Source organism: Amaranthus tricolor, chromosome 2, assembly GCF_026212465.1.
Source record: "Amaranthus tricolor cultivar Red isolate AtriRed21 chromosome 2, ASM2621246v1, whole genome shotgun sequence".
NCBI lineage: Eukaryota > Viridiplantae > Streptophyta > Magnoliopsida > Caryophyllales > Amaranthaceae > Amaranthus > Amaranthus tricolor.
In genome coordinates, this window is record NC_080048.1 from 6,986,679 (window position 1) to 6,998,697 (window position 12,019).

Genomic DNA, 12,019 nt, shown 5'->3' on the forward strand with positions numbered 1-12,019 from the left:
TGGTAAAGAAAATTTCAGAATTTTTTTAGTGAATTTCAAATGTCTTTTGACCCTTCAAAGCCTAATTAAGCACACTTAAATCTCTCCTTAATTAGCTAGCCTTAATGCCATTTAATTGGGCATTTAGGGAGGAGTTACAAATCCCCCCAATTCATCCCAAACAACCGGCCAACTTTTGTGATTCTTTTTTTTTTTTTTAATTTTTATTTAATTACTTTATTGTTCGGTTTAGTTGTTATCGTTACGCGATAAACTTGTTACGCGACAAAACACGTGTGCAGTAAAGGTATACTCAAATAATTATTTAATATATTTAATCGACTAATTATTTATTAATAATTAAAATTGTTTTTAATCTATAATTTAACGGGGTGTTACAAGATGGTGGAGGACGTGGCTACTGAGGCTGTTACTCCTGAAGCTGTAGTGACTCCCCTCATTTCTTCTTCTGCTCCTGTTGCAGCACCAGCTCCTCCCCTTGCCCGGGTCACTCGTTAGAGAAGCAGGGGTAAGGATAAGAGCAGAGACAAGGGTAGGGTAAGGATAAGGCCCCTGTTATAACAAAGCAGAGACCTCCTTCACTTCCCTCTCCTATTAATACAGGTAAGTGCTTTAGCTTTTGTCAAGCCTGATTACCCTGTAGGTGAGTCCTCTTCTTATATTGATTTTCATTTTTTGTAGAGAGGATGTACCTGGATTCAAGGCGGGATATAGGCACTTCGTCAGTGATAAAACCTGTCACCGATGAGGATGTTGCCTCTGCCTTGAGGTCCCGTCTCCTAGAGGAGAAGTCTTACGAGCCTATGGGACTCCTTGTAACTGACGGGGAGGAGACGGTAGCCCTCTCTCTTAGCCAAATCGAAAACGCCGTTAAACAGGTAACCTTCTCATCCTCTGCTATTTCATGTATTTCCTGTTTTTATTTCTGTTGCTGACTGTGGTTTATCTGGTTTTGTAGACTCTTCGAAGTCATTTTGTTAGACTACTCTGCTATTTCATGTATCTCTTGTTTTTATTTCTGGTTTTTCAGAAAATCGTTGATAAAATTTGTTTAATTCAAGCCAAGATGAAAAGCGGCTCAGGATAGGCAAAATAGCTATGCTGATCAGAAGAAACGACATAAGGAATATGAAGTTGGGGAGCTTGTTTTTATTAAAGTTTCACCAGTTAGGGGTGTGAAGAGATTTTATCAAAATGGAAAGCTAAGTCCGAAATTCATAGGGCCGTACGAGGTTTTGGAACGAATAGGTGAAGTGGCTTATATGGTTGCCTTACCTTCAGATTAGGACAAGTTCACAATGTGTTTCATGTCTCTATGTTGCGACCTTATATTCATGATCCTTCTCATGTGATACAACATGAACCTTTACAACTTCGAGATGATTTGACCTACGAGGAGAAACCGATAGAGATACTTGATAGGCGTGATAAGGTCTTAAGGAATAAGACATTGCCTTTGGTGAAGGTTTTGTGGGCAAACCATACTACGTCAGAGGCAACTTGGGAGTTAGAGTCCGATATGAGAGTCCGTTATCCTTATCTTTTTGAATCTTGAGGTGCGTTTTGGGGACAAAACTCCTTTTAAGGGGGAGTGAGTGTAATACCCCGTTATTTTATTGTCTTTTGCTCTATTTGTATGCTAGATGATAATATTTTATGCCATGTGAACAATTGATATTTAATAACCGTAAAAACAAAATTTATGTCGAATATAGTTGTTACCATATAAATAGTATTAGTGCGAATCGTCATATTATAATTAAAATGCCTAACAAGGGTAATTGTTCATTAGTTTTATTAGAATAAAATCTATAATAATAATAATAATAATAATATAAGAGCTTAATGATGAAAGAGGAAACCCCATAGTCATATCATTAAGCTAAGTTAAATAAAGAAAGAAAGCATTGAAGAATATGAAAATGGACGATTGGGTATGTAACGGGTAATTTATTTGTGGCAGCCATGAACAAACCTTGCATCTTCATTTTCCCTCAACAATGGCTAAACCTATCATCTTCCCCATCTTCCCCTATAAATACTCATCTCATGGCAAGCCTATAATCATCACATACCATTCTTACCTTCTCTAAAAAAAATAAAAAAAAAATTAATTAGTAGTAATAATCAGTAGATTATACGGTAGTAGTGGTCGGTCTCGACGTCGAGTCGACGTTGATCCGGAAGCTCACTACATTCTTTTTTTTTTTCCGACCGATCTCGTTTCTTATACAATGTGAGTTATTATGTCTAACCCTTCTCTATTATCAACTCCAAAGTTTGTTCGTTTAAAGTTTTCGATCAACGTTTCTCGGCTTGACGTTTTCTTTTGCAGAACTGTTTGTTTGTTAAACTCTTCATTATCATGTTGCCAAACATTATTAATTTTCTTATTTAACCGGGTATGAGTATTTGAAAGAAAAAAAAAAACATTGAAGCATGTACAGGGCTTCGATGGTGGCGAGGTCCAATACAGAAGCTATGATATTAATTTATTAACCTAATATTCTTTAGAACAAAAATGATTATGAATATGTGGACTTTGTGGAGTTTAGCTGTTCTCCACTGTTTTTTTTTTATTATTATTTTCTTTCATTTCGAAAGTATGATAATTTTATCAAGAAATACATATAATTCTTTTTACTAATCAATATTTAAGAGTGTTATTTTATTGTGATTATATACATTTATTTGTGAATATAAATTTTAATTATAAAATAGCGTTTTTGCCCCGGACTGTGTAGGGTAGGTCAACTCTTAGTGCACCTAAATGTGACATGTGTTCTTATTGCCAAGAGCAAATTACCTCTCTAAGGTGTATGGTGGATCGGTCTTTTGGGAGTAGTCCATGAAAGGGGATGTGTTATTTTTTTTGTGACTTTATATAAATTTATATTGTGAATGAATTTTTATAAAGTGTGACAAATTCAGGTATTTTATACTATATGAGTATATATTTTTTTTTCTTTCTTAAATATAAAAGTATTTTACGATTTTGTGCATTTTCAATATTATTTTAAAGTCAAACGTTTTTGTTTTCAAAGTACAAATTGTTTGACACGTTAGAGTAACAATTCACTGAGTTGTGGCTCATATTTAGTATTTTGTTTTCCACAGGTAAGGGCGAGCCTTTTGATGTGTCTAATGCATGATGGGTGGGCGATGTAGATCAAAAGAAAACAATAAGACATATTTCTTTTATTTTATATAAGAATAATACTTCTTAATTATGTTAGATTAAACATTTTAAGGTTGAAGTTTTGACGCCTTACGCTCTTCAAGTGTGGCGAACACCTCGTATTTACTTTCCGCTAATAAATAATAATATTTACGTCTTTTTATAAATAATATTTTAAAATTATCAAAAATTAGGGGTGTTACAGTAGGCACAACCCTCTATGCGGAGCGGCTACGGATGTTGGAGCGGCTCAATCAGGCCCGGGTTTAAAATTCGCGGATCCAGGTTATTCTCCAATTCAGGGAAAACCAATATCAAGACATAAAGTCCAGGTTTTCCCCTAACGTTGAGGAAGTTAAAGAGTTAAAGAAAAGGCTTTCTAAGGCAGCAGCCCTCCTGAGTCTTGAGCTAACACGGAGAATTCAAGAGCTGGAGGCTCAGGTTGCTGCTAGGATGAAACCTTGCCAAAGCTGAATGCTGAAGCTGCTGCAAAGGACGAGGCTTATGCCAAATTGGGTGCTGAGCTGGAGGCAGTGCATGCTGCTCACCTCAGGGATGGTGCTCTGTTAGAGGAAACTCAAAAAGAGAAGGAGTAGCAGGTGAGCAGGTGCAGTCATTTTGAAGAGACCTGCTCTCAGCTCCGGTTGGAGGTGAGTCAACAGAAGGAGAAGCATAAAGCAGAGCTTGAGGGATTCAGGGCAGAGATAAAGCGCTTAACTGATGAGCTATCCACCCAGAAGTGGAATCAAGCTGCCGTAGAGTCTTAGCTTTTGGTCCTGTAGAAGCAACTTCAAGAGTGTTCCTCTTACTTGTCAGCTAGGGTTAAAGAGGTCGATGAGCTAAGAAGTCAAATAGCTGGTCTTGAGTCAGAGCTGGAAGTGAAAGCCAAGACCATTTTAGACCCCGAAGGCCAGCTTGCATATCAATTGAAGGCTGTGCAGGACCTGGTGAAGACAATTGGGCCTCCTCCTTCTATGGGTGGGACTTTTTCAAGTTTCCCTTGGTGTGTTAGGGCTTCAACTGATAGATTTAAAGATGCTCTCATCAGGGCAGACACTGCTGAGAAGAGGGTTGCTGATCTAGAAGAGCAGAACAATGGGTTGCAGTCGCGTCCTTCTGAAGTGGAGAGGGATCTTTATATCTCCACGCTCCAAGTCAGCGAACACGTTCTCTGTGCTAAGAGTCTACAGCTTGACCTGGAGGGTGCCAGGGAGGAGCTTGCTGCAGCTCGATCTGCTCTTTAGCTTGCACATAAAAACCATAAGGAGCAGATCGCAAAAGTTGCCTCCTTTTACCAGAAGGACGTTGCCGCCAAAGCTAGGGTTATGATGCTTAATGCCTGCTTTCTTCAATACCCTGACTTTGACTGGAGTGCCGTAAGGCGACATCTTCAGGCCCCAAAGATTGAGCGTAAAGTCAACCAGCTCAGGAAAAGTGACCTTCTTCTCCAAACCCAAGGAGGGGAATCGCCCTCTCAGAAACTAGCATCTAGTCCTGCCTCTGCTACTCCTAAGTGACCTGCCTCCAAATGCTTCATCATTCAGCTTCGCCCTATTCTTGTAGGTTTGTATACTTGTATTCTTTGCCATACTTGTAGGTTTGTATACTTGTACATTACAACTTGTAATTTTGTATGCTGTAACTTGTAAACATGTAGGAAATTTTTGTAAACTTGTACATTGCAACTTGTAAATTTGTCTACTGTAACTTTTGTAGAAATGATAAGTTGATTTCTACCTTCTATTTTCCGCTCTACTGTCTAAGTTTTTATTCCTTTCTTATGCTTTTGTATTCCTGTTGAACAATCGTTATAGTGCTGGAGTATGTGCCCCTAGCTCATGTGTTTTAGGCTTTTACCTAGGGGTTACGAGCTGGTTTTGCAGCTATGTATTACTATTGTCTCCTTTATTCCATACCTCTTCCTTACTTTCATGCCCCTCAGATCAAGAGGTTTGAGTATGACATGGCATCCTGATTCTTTGTTCAGGGTCTTCTTTGATGATTTCTTTCTGTGGCCCAACCTTTCGCTAACGTTAGAGCTTTTGGGCCCTAGCCTACTCTGCATTCCTCTCTTTCGCCCTAATGATGCAGCTCATTCCACTAGTATGTAGCTTTTCAGGCTACTTTGGGCTTCTCGTTCTAGGAATGAACTGATTTTTGCATGGCTTATGTGCTGAGCTTGAGAATCAGTGATATGTTTTCGAGAGCCTAATCTTTGTTTTGCGGAGAAAATCCTGGGTCCCAATCTGTCTTTCCCACTGCAAGTTCTGTGCCTGGCTTCTCCATGTCTAGTAGCACAGGGTCGTTTCTCTGTCTTATCCTCCTCGTAAGGAGGGTAAGGAATAGGGTTACTCACAACAGCATACTTTGGTGGTGGAGTTATCGCTGGGTTGCTTCTTGCAGCAACGATTACTTGCGTGAGTCTATGTGCAAGCGTTGCTATTTCTTCATATATCAGTCCTTTACTAGGAGGAGTGGCAAATTCTAGCCCAGTGGGGGGTGCTCTTGCTAAAGATGGTGTTACTTCATCATCTTTTAACTCCTCAGCACCCATAACAGCAAGCGGGTTATAAGTGGGGATTTGGTTCCAGTTTCGCTTATGGTAGGGGTTTGGGTCACTGATGAAACGTGGTTCCTAGCGTTGAGGATTTGAGGTTCCCTCAAATTCAGGTCGTCGGTGCTCGCCAGACTTGGATCGAAGGTTTTGCTTTTGGTTGTTCATTTTCAAGGAAAGTTCGTGATTGGTTTGAGAGTTAAGTAAAACGTAGCTAAAAAGAACTAAGCCCTCCTTCTAGCACCAAATTGTTCCGACTGTTGAGAGAACAATCAACACTCTCAACTGTGGAAGTGAGAATGTCTTTTAAGGTTCACGGTAGATATGAACCACTGAGGAGGTCGGAGTCACTTTTCTGGCTGTTTCACTATGTTCTCCGGCACAAGGTAGCAAACGAAGGCCGGAGAGGGGTCCTCCGTGGTCCTACTCCGATGATTAAGTCAGTAAGGGTCTTGAGAAGATTGTTGTTAAAGCTTAAGAGAATATATTTGTGCGGGTTTTTGTGTCAAAAGATACGTTACCCTTGGTGATGCATGGCATCGTGTATTTATAGTATCAGGTCTTAGGAGAGGATTCCAAAACCCTAATGACCGTTTTGGCTGTTACCTTGAGTGAAATCTTTTTAAGGATCAGTGGAGAGAGAAGTAGAATATCTCGTAAGCCTATGTGGCATTTGGTTATATGTACGTTGATCTTTGTACCATGGTCCCCACTCTCTGTCTTTTAGTACATTTTCTTAGGAAGGGTACGAGGTAGGTATGGTGTCTTGCCTTATACAAGTGTTGATAGCTTTTTCTGAGTACGGCTGTAGTTATCTTATGCCATGTCACTATATTCGTTGTTACCATTTTGCAGGATTCACCATCAAGTAGGTATTTATGTTTCTCTATCGTTCTGCAGGATTAACCATCCTGCAGGTGTTTTATGCTCTTTTATCGTTCTGTAGGATTAACCATCATGCAGGTATGTGTGCTTCTTTATCGTCCTGCAGGGTAAATCGCCCTGCAGGTATTCATATTCCTCTTTCAGGATCTTATGATTAGGGGTCATGTATTCCAGCATATACAATATGTAAATTATGAATTTCTTCAAAATGTCAATGATATTTCACCGTATAATTCTCTTATAACTCAATTTAGGGTTGAAGTTTGTGACTTGATTTAGCAAATTTTGGCTAAACTTTAGATATTTTGTTATGTATAAGAGTAGAGGAGATCAGTGTCTTATTGCCTATGACATGCAGTGTACACACTATCTAAGGAATTGTATAGCTGACTACTGATGAAATTTTCTCCTACGTTGCTTATCTAATTGTTTTCACAAAATATATTTCCAGACATGTAATCCACCAAGTGGAACCGTTAAATATATGTTTTCTAGTCTCTAGTATGCTTTCAATTTTTAAATTCAGAATTATATTGCGGACAACCTAAAAATAAAAAAATGAAGCACTCTCCATAAAAATACATTCTTATGACAATTTAGGTTAAATATCGATCAAATTCATAGTCATATATGTTAGAGAAAGGTAGAGGATCAGATAAAATAACTAAAATAGTGAAACTGAAAAATTAGACTAACATATATATATATATATATATATATATATATATATATATATATATATATATATGTATATATATATATATGTATATATATATATATATATATATATATATATACATATATATATATATATATATATATACATATATATATATATACATATATATATATATATATATATATATATATATATACATATATATGTATATATATACATATATATATATATATATATATATATATATATATATATATATATATATATATACATATATATATATATATATATATATATATATATATACATATATATATATATATATATATACATATATATATATATATACATATATATATATATATATATATATATATATATATATATATATATATATATATATATATATCCATATATATGTTATGGCAAAAGGTGTATATTGTCTTAAAGGGCCTATATATTTTTGAGAAGAAAAATGTTTGCATTATTTATAAATATGTTACCGAATATGTATAATTTTAAATATGTAAGTACAATTTTTAGTAAACGTTCAATTATTTACAAAATTCACCTAAATATATACACCTGTTAAATTTACATATGCACCTATTTTCAGTTTTTATCACTTTAATTATTTTCACATTATACAAAACATAATATTATATTATATTATAGGAGAGAAAAAGTGGTGAGCGCAACAAAGCAAAAAGGTTGGTTTGATGAATCATTTTCTATCTCTTAGCTTTGAGAACTTTTTCCTCTGTCCTCTAATAATTAACTTTATTTTTGTTTTTAGTTATTCTTACTATCTCTTATTTACCATATGTGTCTTATTTGCTTTATGCTTTCTATTTAATATACTTATTTAATTCTAAATATCTCTAATTATGCATAATTAAAAATTATGAAAAGTTGATATAAATCATCTTTGCATTGAGACGAAGCAAAAAAGATCTTACTTGACTATGTTTTAACTTATAAATTAATATAAAATACAAATTATGATTAGGAGGTGAATAGTGTCCAAAAAGTAAATAGAATACTTGTGTTGAATAGGAGAGAGTATTAAATTTCTCTCATTTTTATTTTTAGTCTTGATTTACTCTCTATTTTTAATTTTTATCTACACAGTTAATTTAACTTTTTCATTTCATTTACACATTTATTCAATTTTTTCATAAAATTTTTCAGCACTTCTATTCTTTTTTTTAAAAAAAAATTTTCTCAATTATATTTGAAACTACTTTTTAAAGACAAGGGATAATTCAAAAATGGAATAAGCTATGCTTAATTTTATAGCTAGTCTCTTGAGATATCATCTCTTTGAGAGATATATCTCAAACATAACCCATTAAAGATTTATAACTATTTAGCGTATTATTAATGTCTACTTATATTATACTTAATGTTTACTTACGGTATCTTTAATGCCTACTTTCAGTATTTTAAATGTCTATTTACAACAATTTTAATGCCTACTTACAACATTTTAAAAAATATATAATAAACATGTCCAATTAAAAATGATCTCTTAAAAAAACTGTTTTTTACAAGAATTTGTGTAATTTTATTGCAGTTGCACTTGGCAAGTTGTTCTTAAAGGCTTAAAGCAGCAAAGGGAATTCCTCAATTACTGCGGATACAAAAGATATTACTAATATGATGAGAATGTCCTTTTAGACAATATACACTTTACGAGTCGACAATCAAAATGGTGGCTAAAAAATCACCTCATAATTTATTTGCATTGACTATTTTATGGTTAACAATTGTTTTTCTATCCAACTAGTTATAAAACTCTCTACTTTTTATCTTTTATTTATAACTAATTTTTTCAATGAAAAATATTACAATAAGGATCCCATTTGGTAGAGGGAAAAATATACATTTTCGCATAATTTTAAAAAAATATTATTGATCAATCAATTTAAAAATAGACCTAATAGTTTTAAAAGCATGTAAGGTGCACCCATTTTTTGATCATGAAAAAATCCATGAAAAAATCATCAAATGGTGAATTTTTTTGTTCTTCATTGAAATGTTTGGTTATTTTTTAAGTTTCATCCAAAAGAGTACAGAAAAATTACCTTAAATAAAACAATTTCTTTCGTCTTATAATTATACTAAGTATTGATTAAGCATAAATAATACCAACTAATGAGCGTGTTTTCTAACGGCATCTGAATAGGTAAACACACATTAGTAGGTTATTTTTGGAAAAAACATTGGTAAATTTAAATAAGAGAATTTAAAAAGTTAAATCGAAAGCCCCCTTCCCAAACCCCTTCATTATCTCTACCACCCCTCGGCCCTCAGCTCTCCAATTTCCGCCACCCCCACTGTAACCGTTATTATTTTAATACAGCTTAATTATAGTATAAATTAAGTAGGAGAGTGTCTGAAGTTATTTATGATGTGTATTGTAATTTCGAGGACGAAATTATTTTAAGTTGGAGAGAATGAAACAACCATTATTTTATTACAACTTAATTATAGTACTAATCAAGTTAAATTGGGATTCGAGTTAAGTTAATCCAAGTAATATTATTTTAGAGATAATAATTTGTCTTAAATATTTATTATAACTCGTATTTAAAGATTTTTTTTATTTTATTTAAAGTGATGTTTGAATAAAGAAAATTTATGAGACTATTTTAATTTATATACGATATTTAATTAGCCAAACGTATTTCGTAAACTAAGACAAAAATATAAAATATAGTGTATATTGTGATGTGTCACGTTTTATGACACCAATATATATCCTTTTGTCTTAGTAAGACACATATTAGCATGATGTGTCATTAGGAGGAGCTATTCCATTTCTCATAAACCAAAGACATCAGAATGTTATTTGGTTGATTCTACACAACGCAAAGAAGAAATTCTGATTCTTTCATCTATATTCTTGGCTTATTTCGAGTATCTTCTAGCCATTTCTGCATTTTGGAGTCTTCATATGATTTATAGAGCTTTGAGTCTTGAACACGTGGCCACTTGAATCAACTTAAAATGAGTTTGTATGAGAAAGTTATGCCCAAAATACTAACAGTGTATGCTTAAAAATGGAGTTGGAAGTTACGAATTAGATAATTAATTGTTCAAGTTTGGAGTTCAATTGGGTATTCTTTTAATACAATGTCTAGAGTTATTTATTAGGTATATATGTTTCTTCAAGTGAATTGGGGTTCAATTGGTGATTAGGTTACCATCTAGTTAAGTTCAATTGGGTATATTATTATGTTATGAAAATTCAGTTCAGAAACTATCATTTCTGTTTTGCAAATTTTGAAATATTTTTGTTTGTTTTTGGACTTTGGTATATACATATGGATTGTAGAGCTCTGAGTCACAATCGTGTAGCCACTTGAATCGTCCCATTTGGTTTCCGTATGAGTGATTTATGCTTATTTTAGTAACAAGATATCATGAAACCATTACGGGATTTTATATTCGGATTAAAAGTTTTGAAATTAATTGGGTAATCTTTTAATCTTGTTTTCGGGCTCATCTAAGCTTCTTATTGGGTCTTTTGGGTGAAATAGAGTGGAGGTTTGAGTTTGTTTGGGTCGGGAATAAACAAAATTGAAGAGGAACTTGTCCATGGTCATTTTCAAGTACATACTTATGGTTTTATTCTTAAAGCTTTTCGTGAAGTTGTTGTTTGAGATAGAACTCTAACCAATGATCCTTTTTAAAGTATTTAAAAGGTGTGGTGTAACTTGATTTAAGGTCTATATAGAAGCTTTGATCAAGTTATATCATAATGTTGTGATTTTGATTGCAACGTTTGATAAAAGTTTTTTTTAGCAAAACTATTTTGATATCTAGTATTTGATTGAGTTTAATTGTAAGTTTAAGCTTGAATTATGATTGGTATTGTTGTGTTCTTTATTGAATTTAGAAAAAGTTTTGTGCTGGTTTGATTGTGTGAATATTGATTCGAATTTTGGATGTTGAAGTTGTCCAAATGTGTCAAAATCGCAACTCATGACAAGGTAGTTTTCAATTTTCAAACAGTTTATGTTTTGGCCAATCTTCTTTGTTCAAGTTCAGAATGAGGCATATGACTAGTCGTTACAACCGCACGAATGTTTAGAATAACATTCAATTTCAATTTTCTTAAAAAGTTTTGTAGAACATTAGTTATGTGTCAATGAGTTGCCAAAGGTACAAAATAAATTTGTTAAAATAGCTTAAACTTATTAAATAAGTGGTTATAATTGTAAAGATATTGTAAACTTTAGTATTAAGTTTGACTTAACTTATGGACCTATATATAAATTTTTATAATTTTGTTAATATTATATGCATTATTGTAATGTTGCATTTATCTGAAAATAGTAACATGATAATAAAAAGGCTTGATAGTAAGGAAATGTTGAACCATGCTTTCGGCATGAAATAAACGTAGGACATGTTTTTCGGCACATAAAATACGACAACCACAGTAAGGTTATTTAGCCTACCCTGTGGCTCGAGCAACATTGTACTGGAGGAGTGACGACTCCCACTAAGTTAGGGTTTTTGGTTTACCTCACCCTAACAGGTCCTTACACATATCAAAGAAAGATCATATGTGTTGCATTCATTTAATAAATAATTGGATTCACGCCCTAACGCTCAAGCAAAAGTGTTAGTAAATCACGCTTTGGTACTCAAGCAGAAGGACCAAAAGTTTAATATATATAAATCTAACATAAAAATGAATTCCCTATACTAC